Source organism: Petromyzon marinus, unplaced genomic scaffold (assembly GCF_048934315.1).
Source record: "Petromyzon marinus isolate PM22_M1 ecotype Great Lakes invasive population unplaced genomic scaffold, UKy_Petmar_22M1.pri1.0 PM_Scaffold_4, whole genome shotgun sequence".
Classification (NCBI taxonomy): Eukaryota; Metazoa; Chordata; class Hyperoartia; order Petromyzontiformes; family Petromyzontidae; genus Petromyzon; species Petromyzon marinus.
In genome coordinates this window covers 3,992,501-4,013,554 of record NW_027423390.1, presented here as the reverse complement: position 1 = coordinate 4,013,554, position 21,054 = coordinate 3,992,501, and the positions used below count along the sequence as shown (strand labels likewise).

The window sequence follows — 21,054 nt, the reverse complement described above, 5'->3', positions numbered from 1 at the left end:
ACATTGACCCTATAGACTCACATTGACCCTATAGACTCACATTCGCCCCACACATGCACCTACATTCAACCAGCAGACTTACATTTATTGATTACAATCTTTTAATTATTTGCACTATAAAAATAATTCAGTAATCAAAGCAAGACCAGCCTTCTTCAAATATTAAACCACCCACACGGGCACACGCACAGCTGATTGGGCTGGCAGGGTCAGAGGGCAGGAATGAGAGGGTGAGTGAGGGTGAGTGAGAGGGTGAGGGGGTGAGTGAGGGGGTGAGTGAGTGAGAGGGTGAGTGAGGGGGTGAGTGAGAGGGTGAGTGAGTGAGAGGGTGGGTGGGTGAGTGAGAGGGTGGGTGGGTGGGCGAGGGGGTAGGTGGGCGAGAGGGTGAGTGCGTGAGTGAGAGGGTGAGTGAGAGGGTGAGTGAGAGAGTGAGTGAGAGGGTGAGTGCGTGAGTGAGCGGGTGAGCGAGTGAGAGGATGAGTGAGAGGGTGAGTGAGCGAGTGAGTGAGAGGGTGAGTGAGCGAGTGAGTGAGAGGGTGAGTGAGTGAGAGGGTGAGTGAGTGAGAGAGTGAGTGAGGGGGTAAGTGAGTGAGCGAGAGGGTGAGTGAGTGTGTGAGAGGTTGAGTGAGTGAGTGAGAGGGTGAGTGAGAGGGTGAGAGGGTGAGTGAGAGAGTGAGAGGGTGAGTGAGAGAGTGAGAGGGTGAGTGAGAGAGTGAGAGGGTGAGTGAGAGAGTGAGAGGGTGAGTGAGAGAGTGAGAGGGTGAGTGAGATGGTGAGTAAGTGAGAGAGTGAGTGAGAGGGTGAGTGAGTGAGAGGGGGTGAGTGAGTGAGAGGGTGAGTGAGTGAGAGAGTGAGTGAGAGGGTGAGTGAGAGGGTGAGTGAGTGAGAGGGTGAGCGAGTGAGTAAGAGGGTGAGTGAGTGAGAGGGTGAGTGAGTGAGAGGGTGAGTGAGTGAGAGGGTGAGTGAGAGGGTGAGTGGGAGGGTGAGTGGGAGGGTGAGTGAGTGAGAGAGTGAGTAAGAGGGTGAGTGAGTGAGAGAGTGAGTGAGGGTGAGTGAGTGAGAGAGTGAGTGATTGAGAGGGTGAGTGAGTGAGAGGGTGAGTGAGTGAGAGGGTGAGTGAGTGAGAGGGTGAGTGAGTGAGAGGGTGAGTGAGGGATCTGCTGTGGTGTTCTCGCGTCGCGTACCGTCCGCTCAACACAAGCCGGATTCCCGACCCGCGAGGATTCCCGACCCACGAGGATTCCGACCCACGTGGTCTCCACCACCACCACCACTCCACGTTGACATCTCACGATGGCCGTCAACGAGACGCAGCAGCAGCTGCAGCATCCAGGCGGTGACCCAGGAAACGTCGGGCCAACGTTGATGTGATAGCCTCACACTGCACCTAGCCTGGCACTGGCACCAGTAGCCTCCTCACACTGCACCTAGCCTGGCACTGCCACCAGTAGCCTCCTCACACTGCACCTAGCCTGGCACTGCCCCCAGTAGCCTCCTCACACTGCACCTAGCCTGGCACTGCCACCAGTAGCCTCCTCACACTGCACCTAGCCTGGCACTGCCCCCAGTAGCCTCCTCACACTGCACCTAGCCTGGCACTGCCCCCAGTAGCCTCCTCGCTGCACCTAGCCTGGCACTGCCACCAGTAGCCTCCTCACACTGCACCTAGCCTGGCACTGCCCCCAGTAGCCTCCTCACTCCACACTCACTCCACACACACTCCACACACTCCACACACTCCACACACACACTCCACACACTACACACATACACTCCACACTCACTCCACACACACACTCCACACTCACTCCACACACACACTACACACACTACACACACTCCACACACTCACTCCACACACACACACTCCACACACACACTCCACACTCACTCCACACACACACACTACACACACTACACACACACACTCCACACTCACTCCACTCACTCACACACTACACACACACACACCACACTCACACACTCCACACTCACTCCACACACACTCCGCACTCACTCTCCACACACTCCACACACTACACACACTCCACACTCCACACACACACTCCACACTCACTCCACACACATACTCCACACACACACTCCACACTCACATACACTCCACACACTCCACACACACACTCCACACACACTCCACACACTCCACACACACCACACACACTACACACACACCACACACTCCACACACATACTCACTCCACACACTCCACACACATACACTCCATACACTCACACACACTCCACGCACTCACACACACACTACACACACACTCCACACACACTCCACACACACACTCCACACACACTCCACACTCACTCCACACACACACACTCCACACTCACTCCACACACACTCACTCCACACACACTCCACACACACTCCACACACACTCCACACACACGCACGGGCAATGCTGCGTCTATCTGTACGGCGTCGCTTGAGAGGAAACGGCGCTTCGTGCTGACCTTGCAAATCTTGAGTCGGTCGACAGGACTCCTCCACGCGTTGGGAGCAACGCGTGGAGGAGTCCCCTCACTCCATCCCTTCTCTCTATCTCTCTCCATCCCATCACTCCTCTCCATCCCCTCTCTCCATCTCTCCATCTCTCTCCATCCCCTCTCTCCATCTCTCACTCCTCTCCATCCCCTCTGTCCATCCTCTCCATCTCTCTCCATCTCTCACTCCTCCCCATCCCCTCACTCCATCGCTCTCTCTATCTCTCCATCTCCCTATCTCTCTCCATCTCTCTCTCAATTCCCTCTCTCCATCTCTCACTCCTCTCCATTCCCTCACTCCGTCTCTCTCTCTCTCTCCATCTCTCACTCCTCTCCATCTCTCTCTATCTCCCTATCTCTCTCCATCTCACTCTCAATCCGCTCTCTCCATCTCTCACTCCTCTCCATCCCCTCTCTCCATCTCTCTCTCGATCTCTCACTCCTCTCCATCCCCTCCCTCCATCTCTCTATCCCTCACTCCTCTCCATCCCCTCACTCCGTCTCTCTCTATCCTTCACTCCTCTCCATCCCTCTCCATCCCTCTCCATCATCTCCCCATCACCATCATCTCCCCATCCTCTCTCCATCCTCTCCATCCCTCCCCACCCTCTCCCCATCACTCACCATCATCTCCCCATCCTCTCCATCCCTCTCCTTCCCTCCCCTTCCCTCTCCATCCTCTCCACATCATCTCCCCATCCTCTCCCCATCCTCTCCACATCATCTCCCCATCCTCTCTCCATCCTCTCCACATCATCTCCCCATCATCTCACCATCCTCCCCATCCCTCCCTCACGCACAGTTGAATTGACACACGGCCGGAGGATGATCTGTCTAGTGCCTATTATTGACGCTGATGGTGTCACATCAGTGCGCTTAACTGAAAACTTGACTTTTGCTGCGCGACATTAAGTGCCACTTCGATGCAATTGAAGGGAGCTCTTTCCCTGTGCTTGTGAGAAGACGACAAAAAAGTCGTAACGCACGCAATTGCACACACAGTGGCTCAAGCCTTGAGTGAGTGAGTGGCTCAAGCCTTGAGTGAGTGAGTGACTCAAGCCTTGAGTGAGTGAGTGGCTCAAGCCTTGAGTGAGTGAGTGGCTCAAGCCTTGAGTGAGTGAGTGGCTCAAGCCTTGAGTGAGTGAGTGGCTCAAGCCTTGAGTGAGTGGCTCAAGCCTTGAGTGAGTGAGTGGATCAATCATTGAGTGAGTGGATCAAGCCTTGAGTGAGTGGATCAATCATTGAGTGAGTGGATCAAGCCTTGAGTGAGTGGATCAATCCTTGAGTGAGTGAGTGGATCAGTCCTTGAGTGAGTGGATCAATCCTTGAGTGAGTGGCTCAAGCCTTGAGTGAGTGAGTGAGTGGATCAATCCTTGAGTGAGTGGCTCAAGCCTTGAGTGAGTCGATCAATCCTTGAGTGAGTGGATTAGTCCTTGAGTGAGTGGATCAATCCTTGAGTGAGTGAGTGGCTCAAGCCTTGAGTGAGTGGATCAATCCTTGAGTGAGTGGATCAATCCTTAAGTGAGTGGATCAATCCTTGAGTGAGTGGATCAATCCTTGAGTGAGTGGATCAATCCTTGAGTGAGTGGATCAATCCTTGAGTGAATGGATCAATCCTTCAGTGAGTGGATCAATCCTTCAGTGAGTGGATCAATCCTTGAGTGAGTGGATCAATCCTTGAGTGAGTGAGTGGATCAATCCTTGAGTGAGTGGATCAATCCTTGAGTGAGTGGCTCAATCCTTGAGTGAGTGGATCAATCCTTGAGTGAGTGGATCAATCCTTGAGTGAGTGGCTCAATCCTTGAGTGAGTGGATCAATCATTGAGTGAGTGGATCAATCCTTGAGTGAGTGAGTGGATCAATCATTGAGTTAGTGGATCAATCATTGAGTGAGTGGATCAATCCTTGAGTGAGTGGATCAATCCTTGAGTGAGTGGATCAATTCTTGAGTGAGTGGATCAACCCTTGAGTGAGTGGATCAATCCTTGAGTGAGTGAGTGGATCAACCCTTGAGTGAGTGGATCAATCCTTGAGTGAGTGAGTGGATCAATCCTTGAGTGAGTAAGTGGATCAATTCTTGAGTGAGTGGATCAATCCTTGAGTGAGTGGATCAATCCTTGAGTGAGTGGATCAATCCTTGAGTGAGTGGCTCAATCCTTGAGTGAGTGGATCAATCCTTGAGTGAGTGGATCAATCCTTGAGTGAGTGAGTGGATCAATCCTTGAGAGAGTGAGTGGATCAATCCTTGAGTGAGTGGATCAATCCTTGAGTGAGTGGATCAATCCTTGAGAGAGTGAGTGGATCAATCCTTGAGTGAGTGGATCAATCATTGAGTGAGTGGATCAATCCTTGAGTGAGTGGATCAATCCTTTAGTGAGTGAGTGGATCAATCCTTGAGTGAGTAAGTGGATCAATTCTTGAGTGAGTGGATCAATCCTTGAGTGAGTGGATCAATCCTTGAGTGAGTGGATCAATCCTTGAGTGAGTGGCTCAATCCTTGAGTGAGTGGATCAATCCTTGAGTGAGTGGATCAATCCTTGAGTGAATGGATCAATCCTTCAGTGAGTGGATCAATCCTTCAGTGAGTGGATCAATCCTTGAGTGAGTGGATCAATCCTTGAGTGAGTGGATCAATCCTTGAGTGAGTGGATCAATCCTTGAGTGAGTGGATCAATCCTTGAGTGAGTGGCTCAATCCTTGAGTGAGTGGATCAATCCTTGAGTGAGTGGATCAATCCTTGAGTGAGTGGCTCAATCCTTGAGTGAGTGGATCAATCATTGAGTGAGTGGATCAATCCTTGAGTGAGTGAGTGGATCAATCATTGAGTTAGTGGATCAATCATTGAGTGAGTGGATCAATCCTTGAGTGAGTGGATCAATCCTTGAGTGAGTGGATCAATTCTTGAGTGAGTGGATCAACCCTTGAGTGAGTGGATCAATCCTTGAGTGAGTGAGTGGATCAACCCTTGAGTGAGTGGATCAATCCTTGAGTGAGTGAGTGGATCAATCCTTGAGTGAGTAAGTGGATCAATTCTTGAGTGAGTGGATCAATCCTTGAGTGAGTGGATCAATCCTTGAGTGAGTGGATCAATCCTTGAGTGAGTGGCTCAATCCTTGAGTGAGTGGATCAATCCTTGAGTGAGTGGATCAATCCTTGAGTGAGTGAGTGGATCAATCCTTGAGTGAGTGGATCAATCCTTGAGTGAGTGGATCAATCCTTGAGTGAGTGGATCAAGCCTTGAGTGAGTGGATCAATCATTGAGTGAGTGGATCAAGCCTTGAGTGAGTGGATCAATCCTTGAGTGAGTGAGTGGATCAGTCCTTGAGTGAGTGGATCAATCCTTGAGTGAGTGGCTCAAGCCTTGAGTGAGTGAGTGAGTGGATCAATCCTTGAGTGAGTGGCTCAAGCCTTGAGTGAGTCGATCAATCCTTGAGTGAGTGGATTAGTCCTTGAGTGAGTGGATCAATCCTTGAGTGAGTGAGTGGCTCAAGCCTTGAGTGAGTGGATCAATCCTTGAGTGAGTGGATCAATCCTTAAGTGAGTGGATCAATCCTTGAGTGAGTGGATCAATCCTTGAGTGAGTGGATCAATCCTTGAGTGAGTGGATCAATCCTTGAGTGAATGGATCAATCCTTCAGTGAGTGGATCAATCCTTCAGTGAGTGGATCAATCCTTGAGTGAGTGGATCAATCCTTGAGTGAGTGAGTGGATCAATCCTTGAGTGAGTGGATCAATCCTTGAGTGAGTGGCTCAATCCTTGAGTGAGTGGATCAATCCTTGAGTGAGTGGATCAATCCTTGAGTGAGTGGCTCAATCCTTGAGTGAGTGGATCAATCATTGAGTGAGTGGATCAATCCTTGAGTGAGTGAGTGGATCAATCATTGAGTTAGTGGATCAATCATTGAGTGAGTGGATCAATCCTTGAGTGAGTGGATCAATCCTTGAGTGAGTGGATCAATTCTTGAGTGAGTGGATCAACCCTTGAGTGAGTGGATCAATCCTTGAGTGAGTGAGTGGATCAACCCTTGAGTGAGTGGATCAATCCTTGAGTGAGTGAGTGGATCAATCCTTGAGTGAGTAAGTGGATCAATTCTTGAGTGAGTGGATCAATCCTTGAGTGAGTGGATCAATCCTTGAGTGAGTGGATCAATCCTTGAGTGAGTGGCTCAATCCTTGAGTGAGTGGATCAATCCTTGAGTGAGTGGATCAATCCTTGAGTGAGTGAGTGGATCAATCCTTGAGAGAGTGAGTGGATCAATCCTTGAGTGAGTGGATCAATCCTTGAGTGAGTGGATCAATCCTTGAGAGAGTGAGTGGATCAATCCTTGAGTGAGTGGATCAATCATTGAGTGAGTGGATCAATCCTTGAGTGAGTGGATCAATCCTTTAGTGAGTGAGTGGATCAATCCTTGAGTGAGTAAGTGGATCAATTCTTGAGTGAGTGGATCAATCCTTGAGTGAGTGGATCAATCCTTGAGTGAGTGGATCAATCCTTGAGTGAGTGGCTCAATCCTTGAGTGAGTGGATCAATCCTTGAGTGAGTGGATCAATCCTTGAGTGAATGGATCAATCCTTCAGTGAGTGGATCAATCCTTCAGTGAGTGGATCAATCCTTGAGTGAGTGGATCAATCCTTGAGTGAGTGGATCAATCCTTGAGTGAGTGGATCAATCCTTGAGTGAGTGGATCAATCCTTGAGTGAGTGGCTCAATCCTTGAGTGAGTGGATCAATCCTTGAGTGAGTGGATCAATCCTTGAGTGAGTGGCTCAATCCTTGAGTGAGTGGATCAATCATTGAGTGAGTGGATCAATCCTTGAGTGAGTGAGTGGATCAATCATTGAGTTAGTGGATCAATCATTGAGTGAGTGGATCAATCCTTGAGTGAGTGGATCAATCCTTGAGTGAGTGGATCAATTCTTGAGTGAGTGGATCAACCCTTGAGTGAGTGGATCAATCCTTGAGTGAGTGAGTGGATCAACCCTTGAGTGAGTGGATCAATCCTTGAGTGAGTGAGTGGATCAATCCTTGAGTGAGTAAGTGGATCAATTCTTGAGTGAGTGGATCAATCCTTGAGTGAGTGGATCAATCCTTGAGTGAGTGGATCAATCCTTGAGTGAGTGGCTCAATCCTTGAGTGAGTGGATCAATCCTTGAGTGAGTGGATCAATCCTTGAGTGAGTGAGTGGATCAATCCTTGAGTGAGTGGATCAATCCTTGAGTGAGTGGATCAATCCTTGAGTGAGTGGATCAATCCTTGAGAGAGTGAGTGGATCAATCCTTGAGTGAGTGGATCAATCATTGAGTGAGTGGATCAATCCTTGAGTGAGTGGATCAATCCTTTAGTGAGTGAGTGGATCAATCCTTGAGTGAGTAAGTGGATCAATTCTTGAGTGAGTGGATCAATCCTTGAGTGAGTGGATCAATCCTTGAGTGAGTGGATCAATCCTTGAGTGAGTGGCTCAATCCTTGAGTGAGTGGATCAATCCTTGAGTGAGTGGATCAATCCGTGAGTGAGTGGATCAATCATTGAGTGAGTGGATCAATCCTTGAGTGAGTGAGTGGATCAATCCTTGAGTGAGTGTATCAATCCTTGAGTGAGTGGCTCAATCCTTGAGTGGGTGGATCAATCCTTGAGTGAGTGAGTGGATCAATCCTTGAGTGAGTGGATCAATCCCTGAGTGAGTGGATCAATCCTTTAGTGAGTGAGTGGATCAATCCTTGAGTGAATGGATCATTCATTGAGTGAGTGAGTGGCTCAATCCTTGAGTGAGTGAGTGGATCAATCATTGAGTGAGTGGATCAATCATTGAGTGAGTGGATAAATCCTTGAGTGAGTGGATCAATCCTTGAGTGAGTGGATCAATCCTTGAGTGAGTGGATCAATCCGTGAGTGAGTGGATCAATCATTGAGTGAGTGGATCAATCCTTGAGTGAGTGAGTGGATCAATCCTTGAGTGAGTGTATCAATCCTTGAGTGAGTGGCTCAATCCTTGAGTGGGTGGATCAATCCTTGAGTGAGTGAGTGGATCAATCCTTGAGTGAGTGGATCAATCCCTGAGTGAGTGGATCAATCCTTTAGTGAGTGAGTGGATCAATCCTTGAGTGAATGGATCATTCATTGAGTGAGTGAGTGGCTCAATCCTTGAGTGAGTGAGTGGATCAATCATTGAGTGAGTGGATCAATCATTGAGTGAGTGGATAAATCCTTGAGTGAGTGGATCAATCCTTGAGTGAGTGAGTGGACCAATCCTTGAGTGAGTGGATCAATCCCTGAGTGAGCGAATGGATCAATCCCTGAGTGAGGGGATCAATCCTTGAGTGAGTGGATCAATCCCTAAGTGAGTGGATCAATCCTTGAGTGAGTGGCTCAGTCCTTGAGTGAGTGGATCAATCCTTGAGTGAGTGGATCAATCCCTGAGTGAGTGAGTGGATCAATCCTTGAGTGAGTGGCTCAATCCTTGAGTGAGTGAGTGACTCAATCCTTGAGTGAGTGGATCAATCATTGAGTGAGTGGGTCAATCCTTGAGTGAGTGGATCAATCCTTGAGTGAGTGAGTGGATCAATCCTTGAGTGAGTGGATCAATCCCTGAGTAAGCGAGTGGATCAATCCCTGAGTGAGTGGATCAATCCTTTAGTGAGTGAGTGGATCAATCCCTGAGTGAGTGGATCAATCCTTGAGTGAGTGGATCAATCCTTGAGTGAGTGAGTGGATCAATCATTGAGTCAGTGGATCAATCATTGAGTGAGTGGATCAATCCTTGAGTGAGTGGATCAATCCTTGAGTGAGTGAGTGGCTCAATCCCTGAGCGAGTGGATCAATCCCTGAGTGAGTGGATCAATCCTTTAGTGAGTGAGTGGATCAATCCCTGAGTGAGTGGATCAAGCCTTGAGTGAGTGGATCAATCCCTGAGTGAGTGGATCAGTCCTTCAGTGAGTGAGTGGATCAATCCCTGAGCGAGTGGTTCAAGCCTTGAACTGGGCCATGCCATAAGCCCAGCTCCAGCCCAGGCTGTGGCTCGGACCTGGGAGAGCACCGCTGTCAACCCACGAATCTCATCGAGTCTCTCTGCAGACATTCGTTGGTGTGTGTGTCCGTGTGTGTGTACGTGTGTCCGTGTGTGTGTACGTGTGTCCGTGTGTGCCCGTGTGTGTGACCGGCTCCAGTTTAACAGCAGAGGTCTCACTCCGAATCAGTCGAGCGGCAATATCTTTTCATCGGTTGCGTAACGCTGTGTGGAAGCTACCTGGTCTGTCGCTCCGCACTAAGCTTCAGGTCTTCTCGGCCACGGTCATTCCCTCCCTTCTCTACGCTTGCGAAACGTGGACCCCCCTAATGGAACATCTTCGCCGGTTAGAAACATTTAGGCTGGCCTGCCTACGATCCATCCTGGGTTTAACCAGGCTGGATCGTGTGAGGAGCTCACAAATCCTTGAAAGATCTGGGCAAGGTCCCATCGGTGAGCTCCTCCTGCGGGCAAGGCTGCGTTGGCTGGGTCATGTAGCCCGCATGCCCAGCCACCGCATGCCGAAACAGCTTTTGTTCGGCCGGATCGAGGGGGCTAAGCGGGCGCGGCACGGGCTAGAGAAGAGATGGAGTGATGTGGTACAGGAGGACGTGGAGCTGAGTGGACTTGCCGATGACTGGTACCAGCGGTGTCAAGATCGGCCTCTGTGGAGGAGGCTCGTGAAGGATGCTACTGGACAGTTGGAGGCAGTCGCCCTCCAACAACAACGGAGGGCGGAGGAGCGACGCTCACAACAACGAGCGGAGCGCCGGGTGGCTAAAGCACAGCAGGTTGGCACAGTAGGGGGCACAGGTGGTGCATCAGCCAGTCATCTCAGTCAGTCGACCCGTGGCACCTGGGTCTGCCCCGTGACCTCCTGCCAGCGGGCGTTCGACACTTCGCGTGGCCTCAAGGTGCACATGGCCTGGCACAAGCGTCGTGGTGACGTCACCGCCACTTAGTGGCGAATGGCGGTTGTTGTTGTGTTGTTGTTGTGTCCGTGTTCATATTCCACACGCAACATAGGCGAGCGGTTTGCTGGATTATTGTTCAGCTCGTTTGTGTTTTTGTAAAGTCCTTATGAGACGCAAACATAATGTAAACATTGTTGTGATGTTGTTTGATTGGTGATGATGGCGCTGATAACGGTGGTGGTGGTGATGGTGGCGATGTTAATGGTCGTGGCGATGATAACGATGACAACGATGGTGGCGATGGTATTAAACAGTGGAATCATGTTGCCTGTTGGCTGCTGATGATGTTACCTGGTGTATGGTGGTGGTGGTGATGGTACCTGGTGTATGGTGGTGGTGGTGATGGTAGCTGGTGTATGTTGGTGGAGATGGTACCTGGTGTATGTTGGTGGAGATGGTACCTGGTGTATGGTGGTGGTGGTGATGGTACCTGGTGTATGGTGGTGGTGGTGGTACCTGGTGTATGGTGGTGGTGATGGTACCTGGTGTATGTTGGTGGTGGTGATGGTACCTGGTGTATGGTGGTGGTGATGGTACCTGGTGTATGTTGGTGCTGGTGATGGTACCTGGTGTATGGTGGTGGTGCTGGTGGTGATGGTACCTGGTGTATGGTGGGGATGATGGTAACTGGGAGGTGGTGATGGTGGTGATGGTACCTGGTGTATGGTGGTGGTGGTGGTGATGGTACCTGGTGTATGGTGGTGGTGGTACCTGGTGTATGGTGGTGGTGGTGATGGTACCTGGTGTATGGTGGTGGTGGTGATGGTACCTGGTGTATGGTGGTGGTGGTACCTGGTGTATGTTGGTGGTGGTGATGGTACCTGGTGTATGTTGGTGGTGATGGTGATGGTACCTGGTGTATGCTGGTGGTGATGGTACCTGGTGTATGGTGGTGGTGGTGATGGTACCTGGTGTATGTTGGTGGTGATGGTACCTGGTGTATGTTGGTGGTGATGGTACCTGGTGTATGTTGGTGGTGATGGTACCTGGTGTATGGTGGTGATGGTACCTGGTGTATGTTGGTGGTGGTGATGGTACCTGGTGTATGTTGGTGGTGGTGATGGTACCTGGTGTATGGTGGTGGTGGTGATGGTGGTGATGGTACCTGGTGTATGGTGGTGGTGGTGATGGTACCTGGTGTATGTTGGTGGTGGTGATGGTGGTGATGGTACCTGGTGTATGGTGGTGGTGGTGGTGATGGTACCTGGTGTATGGTGGTGGTGATGATGGTGGTGATGGTACCTGGTGTATGGTGGTGGTGGTGGTGATGGTACCTGGTGTATGTTGGTGGTGATGGTGGTGATGGTACCTGGTGTATGTTGGTGGTGGTGATGGTACCTGGTGTATGGTGGTGATGGTACCTGGTGTATGGTGGTGGTGGTGATGGTGGTGGTGATGGTACCTGGCGTATGTTGGTGGTGGTGATGGTACCTGGTGTATGGTGGTGGTGGTGATGGTACCTGGTGTATGGTGGTGATGGTACCTGGTGTATGGTGGTGATGATGGTACCTGGTGTATGTTGGTGGTGATGATGGTACCTGGTGTATGGTGGTGGTGATGGTACCTGGTGTATGTTGTTGGTGGTGGTGGTGATGGTACCTGGTGTATGGTGGTGGTGGTACCTGGTGTATGTTGGTGGTGATGGTGGTGATCGTACCTGGTGTATGTTGGTGGTGGTGATGGTACCTGGTGTATGTTGGTGGTGCTGGTGGTGATGTTACCTGGTGTATGGTGGTGATGGTACCTGGTGTATGGTGGTGATGATGGTACCTGGTGTATGTTGGTGGTGATGATGGTACCTGGTGTATGTTGGTGGTGATGGTACCTGGTGTATGGTGGTGGTGATGGTGATGATGATACCTGGTGTATGGTGGTGGTGATGGTGATGATGATACCTGGTGTATGTTGGTGGTGCTGGTGGTGATGTTACCTGGTGTATGGTGGTGATGGTACCTGGTGTATGGTGGTGGTGGTGATGGTGGTGATGGTACCTGGTGTATGGTGGTGGTGATGGTACCTGGTGTATGGTGGTGATGATGGTACCTGGTGTATGGTGGTGATGATGGTACCTGGGAGGTGGTGATGGTGGTGATGGTCAATGTTGAAACGAGAGGAACAGCGGGGAGACGCGGAGGGCGTTGCTGGAGAATTGAATCAAAGCTGCCCATGAGATTAAAAACAAAGATCACTCCCCCCTCTCTCACCCCCACCCCTCTCACTCCCCCCTCTCATCCCCCTCCACCCCCCCCCTCACTCCCCTCTCACTCCACCCCCACCCCTCTCACTCCCCCCTCTCTCATCCCCCTCCACCCCCACCACCCCCCCCTCTCACTCCCCTCCCCCCCTCTCACCCCCCTCTCACCCCCCTCTCACCCCACCCCTCTCACCCCCTCCCCCCCCTCTCACCCCCCTCTCACCCCCTCCACCCCCACCCCTCTCACCCCCCCTCTCACTCCCCTCCACCCCCTCTCACTCCACCCCCCCTCTCCTACTGTCGTACTGTCACACACACACAGACACAGGTGACGTGTGTCTCCTACTGTCATACTGTCACACACACACACAGGTGTCATGTGTCTCCTACTGTCATACTGTCACACACACACACAGGTGTCATGTGTCTCCTACTGTCATACTGTCACACACACACAGGTGTCACGTGTCTCCTACTGTCGTACTGTCACACACACAGACACAGGTGTCATGTGTCTCCTACTGTCATACTGTCACACACAGGTGTCATGTGTCTCCTACTGTCGTACTGTCACACACACAGACACAGGTGTCATGTGTCTCCTACTGTCATACTGTCACACACACAGGTGTCATGTGTCTCCTACTGTCATACTGTCACACACACACAGGTGTCACGTGTCTCCTACTGTCGTACTGTCACACACACAGACACAGGTGTCATGTGTCTCCTACTGTCATACTGTCACACACACACAGGTGTCACGTGTCTCCTACTGTCGTACTGTCACACACACAGACACAGGTGTCATGTGTCTCCTACTGTCATACTGTCACACACACAGGTGTCATGTGTCTCCTACTGTCGTACTGTCACACACACACAGGTGTCATGTGTCTCCTACTGTCGTACTGTCACACACACACAGGTGTCACGTGTCTCCTACTGTCATACTGTCACACACAGACACAGGTGACATGTGTCTCCTACTGTCATACTGTCACACACACACAGACACAGGTGTCATGTGTCTCCTACTGTCATACTGTCACACACACAGACACAGGTGTCATGTGTCTCCTACTGTCGTACTGTCACACACACACAGACACAGGTGACATGTGTCTTCTACTGTCATACTGTCACACACACAGACAGGTGTCATGTGTCTCCTACTGTCATGCTGTCACGCACACAGACACAGGTGACATGTGTCTCCTACTGTCGTACTGTCACACACACACAGACAGGTGACATGTGTCTCCTACTGTCATACTGTCACACACACACAGACACAGGTGACATGTGTCTCCTACTGTCATACTGTCACACACACACAGACACAGGTGACATGTGTCTCCTACTGTCGTACTGTCACACACACACAGACACAGGTGACGTGTGTCTCCTACTGTCATACTGTCACACACACACACAGGTGACATGTGTCTTCTACTGTCATACTGTCACACACACAGACACAGGTGACGTGTGTCTCCTACTGTCATACTGTCACACACACACAGACACAGGTGACATGTGTCTCCTACTGTCATACTGTCACACACAGACACAGGTGACGTGGGCTGACTGCTGCCTCCTACTCGTTTAGAGTGTTGCAGTCGCCAGGGCGAGAGGGGGTGGAGGGGAGTGAGAGGGGGGGGGGGGCGGTGAGAGGGGGGGGTGAGAGGGGGTGGAGGGGGGTGAGAGGGGGGGTGAGAGGGGGGGGGTGGAGGGGGTTGAGAGGGGGGGTCAGAATCAGAGTATTGATTTATACCGGAGAAAGAATCCGATGAGCTATGAAGCTCTTTGTACACAGATGTCCCAGCAAGGGGCACGGGGTCAGAACGTCACAACAACAACAACAGACAAGATACAAGTCAACGATGTTTTATATCAGCAGCTAAGGTCCACTCGGTGCGTAGCTTATTTTTCAGAAGCGACCTCGCCACAAATGATAGCTCAACCAATTCGCTTCTCGCCGTCACCACCACCATCATCACCACGATCACGTGGCCATTTAGGGCAGTCGCCAAATCACTCGACACGCGTGACGTTCATTTTAAACGCGGAGGGGTGAAACCGGAGCACCTGGAGACAAATCCACGCGGGGAGAGAGACGCAGACTCCAAATCCAGCAGCAGCTGGAGTCGTCTGGGTCGGGATGGAACCCACGACCTCCTGTGTACCAGGCGAGGTAGTTAACATCTCCTAGCCACACACACATATACATCAGGGTGAGGGGCTAGCCCACGACCTCCTGTGTACCAGGCGAGGTAGTTAACATTTCCTAGCTACACACAAATATATATCAGGGTGAGGGGCTAGCCCACGACCTCCTGTGTACCAGGCGAGGTAGTTAACATCTCCTAGCCACACACAAATATATATCAGGGTGAGGGTCTAGCCCACGACCTCCTGTGTACCAGGCGAGGTAGTTAACATCTAGCCACACACATATATATCAGGGTGAGGGGCTAGTCCACGACCTCCTGTGTACCAGGCGAGGTAGTTAACATCTCGCTACACACAAATATATCAGGGTGAGGGTCTAGCCCACGACCTCCTGTGTACCAGGCGAGGTAGTTAACATCTCCTAGCCACACACAAATATATATATCAGGTGAGGGTCTAGCCCACGACCTCCTGTGTACCAGGCGAGGTAGTTAACATATCCTAGCCACACACAAATATATATCAGGGTGAAGGTCTAGCCCACGACCTCCTGTGTACCAGGCGAGGTAGTTAACATCTCCTAGCCACACACAAATATATATCAGGGTGAAGGTCTAGCCCACGACCTCCTGTGTACCAGGCGAGGTAGTTAACATCTCCTAGCTACACACAAATATATATCAGGGTGAGCGTCTAGCCCACGACCTCCTGTGTACCAGGCGAGGTAGTTAACATCTCCTAGCTACACACATATATATCAGGGTGAGGGGCTAGTCCACGACCTCCTGTGTACCAGGCGAGGTAGTTAACATCTCCTAGCCACACACATATATACATCAGGGTGAGGGGTTAGCCCACGACCTCCTGTGTACCAGGCGAGGTAGTTAACATCTCCTAGCCACACACAAATATATATCAGGGTGAGGGTCTAGCCCATGACCTCCTGTGTACCAGGCGAGGTAGATAACATCTCCTAGCCACACACAAATATATATCAAGTGATGGTCTAGTCCACGACCTCCTGTGTACCAGGCGAGGTAGTTAACATCTAGCCACACACAAATATATATCAGGGTGAGGGGCTAGTCCACGACCTCCTGTGTACCAGGCGAGATAGTTAACATCTCCTAGCCACACACATATATACATCAGGGTGAGGGGTTAGCCCACGACCTCCTGTGTACCAGGCGAGGTAGTTAACATCTCCTAGCCACACACACATATATATCAGGGTGATGGTCTAGTCCACGACCTCCTGTGTACCAAGCGAAGTAGTTAACGAGGCGTGACGAGGGCGTGACGAGCGCGTGACGAGGCGTGACGAGGGCGTGACGAGGGCGTGACGAGGCGGATTTCCCTGTGACTCACGCCTTCGTCACGAGGCTATTTTCGGTGTGGACGTAATCGATTCCCGTCGACGTTATGTGAACGCACGCGATTCGATTACAATTTTGTCTTCAATCAGGCATACAAACATCGAATTATCTTCACGTTGTTTTAAGATTGCGTACGGTGCGCTGTTCTAATTGTTTAGCAAGTGAGGTTACACTGGAATATTAATGATAACGATGTTATATACAGTACTGTAGTTGTTTTACCAAAGGAATCGATTCAGTGAGTGGAAATGTAGTCGATTGAGCGGGGGCGCGCGTGTCTTTGGTCGATGTGGGAAAGGGGTGACATTTGAACACGTGTCTTATTTCAAAGGCATTATTAAACTTTTAAACTCAAGTTTTAAATTTAAACTTGTACTATTAAAGGTAATTCTAATTTTTTTAAGTCTTAAGTAGCACTACATTTAACAGAATAAGTTAATTATATGATACCGTTGAAAAGCCTATTAAACTATCCCCCTCATTGTGAATGGTGCAGTCCGAGTGGACGTGACGACCTGGGGGCAACGCGCTCCACGCGGGCTGTACCAAGTGCAACTTATTCATCGGGGTCATTGCTCAACAAACGTTTAAACGAATATTTCGCAATATTTTCTAGAGAAATTACCGTAGCAACGCGATAGATAAATGTTTAATTCTCATCAAGACTATCAATCACTTTATATCCAACAACACGATAATTATGTTTTTTTGTAAACAAAATACGATTGGTTACTTTAAAAAAAATAGATGCGTCAGAAAAAAATACGGCATGCATAAAATGCTTACTTTTCCTCCACTCTCCTGGAATCACATGGAAATGCCAGGATTTTCTGGAAAACACTCAAATGTATCGAAAAGGCATCCAAAATAGACCATCTGCCCGCTGAGCTTAACCCAAATGGGGAATATTTTTTCAGATCCCCAAAAAATAGTTGACAATTTTAACCTTCATTTTTCTGAAGCTGGTAATCTTTTTGAGAATGTATTGGGAGTCACCCCTGCTCATGCAAATTCCTACACCCCTGTCCAAACATTAAACGAATTTAGTTTCCAGCCAATCCACGAAAGTAATGTTCTGAAACAACTGTCCTACCTCAAAGGGTCCTCCTCTACCGGAGCAGATAGTTTTCCCGTCTTTGCTCTGCTAACTGTTGGTCACCAGATATACCAACCTATAGCCCATATTTTCAACTTGTCCATCAAAGAAGCATCAGTTCCTCTAGAATGGAAACATTCCTATGTCCGTCCACTTCACAAAGGGGGCCCTAAAGATGATCCAGATAACTACCGACCTATCTCAATTGTGTCCCCGTTGATGAAAATTTTTGAAAAATTATTCACCTACAAAATTAGCAGTTTCCTGTCCACCAACAATCTACTACATCTAAAACAATCTTGGTTCCGAAAAAAATACAGCACCACATCTGCTGCATTAGACTCTCTGAATCACATTTACAGTAGCCTTGATAATAAGCAGTACTGTGCCTGTCTTTTTCTAGACCTGTCCAAAGCTTTTGATACAGTAGCCCACAACACCCTGCTTAGTAAATTAAGTTGCCTCGGTTTTTCCGAAAACGAAGTAAAATGGTTACAAAATTACCTCTTTTCTCGCACCCAAACTGTATTCACAGATGGTTGGAGGTCAAACAGTGTTAAGATAACAAAAGGGATTCCACAGGGTTCCATCCTCGGCCCCCTTTTGTACTCTCTTTATGTCAATGACTTGGGCACTGACCTGGATCATTCCAGGGTAAATGTTTTTGCAGATGACACGATACTGATTACTGCTGACCGCTCTCCGGATGACGTGATTGCTAAGCTCCAGGGTGATTTCAACAAACTACAACATCAGCTAGTTGCGCTTAAACTAGTCCTGAATACCTCCAAAACCAAGGTGCTATGCTTCTCACCAGGACTAAAGCAGGAAGTTATTTTTCCCCAATTACATTCCTTAAATGATTATCAAATAGAGCAAGTCAAGATCTATAAGTATCTTGGGGTCATCCTAGATTCAAAACTTAGTTTTGAAGATCACATTGATTATATTTGTAAAAAGACAAAAATTAAAATTGGTTTTCTGTATCGACACAAGCACTGCTTCCCCTCCAATGTTCCGTTTGGAATTGATAAAAGCTACCATACTGCCTCTACTCGACTACTGTGACATCGTGTATAAATCAGCCCCAAGTACTGTACTGAAGAAGCTTGATTCCATCTATCACTCGGCCTTAAGATTTACATTGAACTGCCCATATAGGACTCACCACTGTGATCTCTACATTGGTTCAAACTTAACATCTCTTAATGTTCGACGGCTTGTGCACCAGATCTAATTTATTCAAGATGTACTTACAAAAAAAGTCGCAGACTACCTGCTGGATCTCCTCTCTGTTTCAAAGAACAAATTTGACCTCAGGTCTTCGCTCATTTACCAGCTTCACATTCCCTATTGCCGTACAAAAACTGGAGGAAGGGCCTTTGCTATTGATGCCCCCAGGGTCTGGAATGCTATTGCCAATAAACTACAACTTGAATCGCTACCAATGAGATCTTCTCTCAAAACTGCTCTAGAGGAGTTGTACACCCCTAGCAGCCACTGCTATTCATTGGCGTAAAATAAAATAAAATGTTTCTCTCCGGATGACGCTGCAAGGTATTATCTGTATTTTGATTTAGCGTGCTGATCTTAAAGGTGCATTGAAAAATTTGATACTCCGACTGATGCTTCTGTTGTTGTGGAGTAACTCATGCAGCCAGCTATGGCTCTAGGATTTGGTGTTACATGTTAATTTACGTAGTTTATTGTAAAAATGTGGTCACAGTCCCTGTGATCACTGTTACGTTGCAATTATAGCTTTATTTTTTGGTGATTTTGAAAAGGTTTTTTTGGTTTGGACATGTTTGTTTTGTTGTCGTACGGAGTTAGACTGATGGCCTTAATCTAAGTTGTCTTGTGGTTGTTGTTGTTTGACTTGCATCCCACTGGGATTTTTTGCACACAGCGTTGGTGTACGGTGCTTTTTTCAGGAATATTTTGCTGTTTTTTTTCATGGATAATTCTGTTTGCACAGTCACATAGTCACTTTAAGATGTTTTTCTTGTTCGTATTTTTGTTGTTTTAGTTTGTTGCGGTTGCACCCGATTCAAGAGCTGAATGGCTCACAGGGCTATACCAAAATAAACTGAAACTGAAAATAAACTGAAAACTTAATTCATCATTTTTCTTAGCTCTTTCGGTAAAGTCATGTTGAAGGGAAACAATAAAATATATATAAAACAATAAAAAAATATATAAAGCAATACAAATGTTTCATCTATATTTTTTATTATTTTATTCTTTCCCTTCAACGTGACTTTACCGAAAGAGCTAAGAATATGAATTACTGCAGTCACGAAAGCTTTAAATAAAAATTGAATTAATCATCATCATTATTATTACCAACCTCTCAGGAACGTTATTGCGACCCCCCACTGATAGTGAGCAGTTACTTTCGTCCGTCACGTTGCGCGCTCTGGACCAATCAGGACACGGCATTGGCAGCCCCGGTCACGGCCCTCGGCCCTCACGAGTTTCATTCCCGCCTCGACGCCGCTTTAACAATCGTCGCTAGCCGCAGCTCCGCTCTCGCTGTCATCATCATCATCATTATTAATCATCATCGTTTTTTATTATTGATCATCATTAGCAGCCCCGTCTTATGGTCATCCCCAAGGCCCACCGCGTAAACTGTTCCAGTAGGCCAACTCAGATCGCTGCGCCGAGTTTCAGACGCGGAGGCCCGGCGGCCCGGCTAGGCAAGCGGCGGGCTTCGAGCGAGAGGGTGAGAGACGCCAGGCCTCGGCTTTAAGTTAATTGCTAAAAAACAAAAAAATAAGCCCCACATACTGTATGTAGCCGGCTCGCGTTAAATGATCTCTAACTCGATCGCGTCGTCGTAGCTACAGACTGTGGGCGCCTTCGACGCGAGCCACACGCGTGTTTCTCCGTGTGGCCGTGGGTCGTGGTGACTAGCAGATGGTCTGCTGGTTGCCTTCTGTGTGGTGGACACTTTCTGAGAAGAATAATAACAACAACAACGACAACAATTTGTCTTCTTCGTAGGCGAATGTCTTCATGCACGAGGTGAACGTGAACGCGTGAGCCTCGCGTGTGTGGAGCATTCGCAGGCGGTTGAGCCTGCGTTGAGCCTTAACGTTGTGAACGCTCAAGCACACTCGCTACTTTATACAGCTGTGCCTGTTGTTTATATTTGTATCGTGTTTAATGCCAATCACATTCGGCTGGAACGTGACAGTGTTGTATTGTTAAGCCTGTGCTGCGTTTTCGTCGAATAGGAATGTTAATCTATTTTTATTGCCCATAATATAGTTGTTGTTTTTTTTAAAGTGAGGGTTGTCACGTTGAGCAGAACGTGCCAATTCGTTACTAGTACAGTACTAGTTTATAGTGTAGTGTATAGTGTAGTGTATAGTGTAGTATACTAGTACAGCACTAGTGTATAGTGTGGTGTACTAGTACAGCACTAGTGTATAGTGTAGTGTATAGTGTAGTGTAGGTGGAGTATACTAGTACAGCACTAGTGTATAGTGTAGTGTATAGTGGATTATACTAGTACAGTACTAGTGTATAGTGTAGTGTCTAGTGTAGAGTGCAGTGTATAGTGTAGTGTATAGTGTAGTGTATAGTGGAGTATACTTGTACAGTACTAGTGTAGTGTATATTGTAGTGTATAGTGTAGTATACTAGTACAGTACTAGTGTATAGTGCAGTGTATAGTGTAGTGTATAGTGCAGTGTATAGTGGAATATACTAGT

At 48.7% G+C, this 21,054-nt stretch overlaps 1 protein-coding gene across 2 annotated transcripts in view; it reads left to right on the top strand.

Annotated features, from left to right (window-relative positions):
* Positions 1-19,705: 19,705 nt before the first annotated feature.
* The window catches only part of LOC116956816 (uncharacterized), a 16,251-nt gene continuing 14,902 nt past the window's right edge, over positions 19,706-21,054 (top strand). The window contains exon 1 of one of the 2 annotated variants that reach the window (XM_032978660.2): positions 19,706-20,362. The gene's annotated coding sequence lies outside the window, so the exon portion shown is untranslated. The remainder of the gene's footprint in view (positions 20,363-21,054) is intronic. The other variant, XM_032978659.2, reaches the window with a different exon arrangement.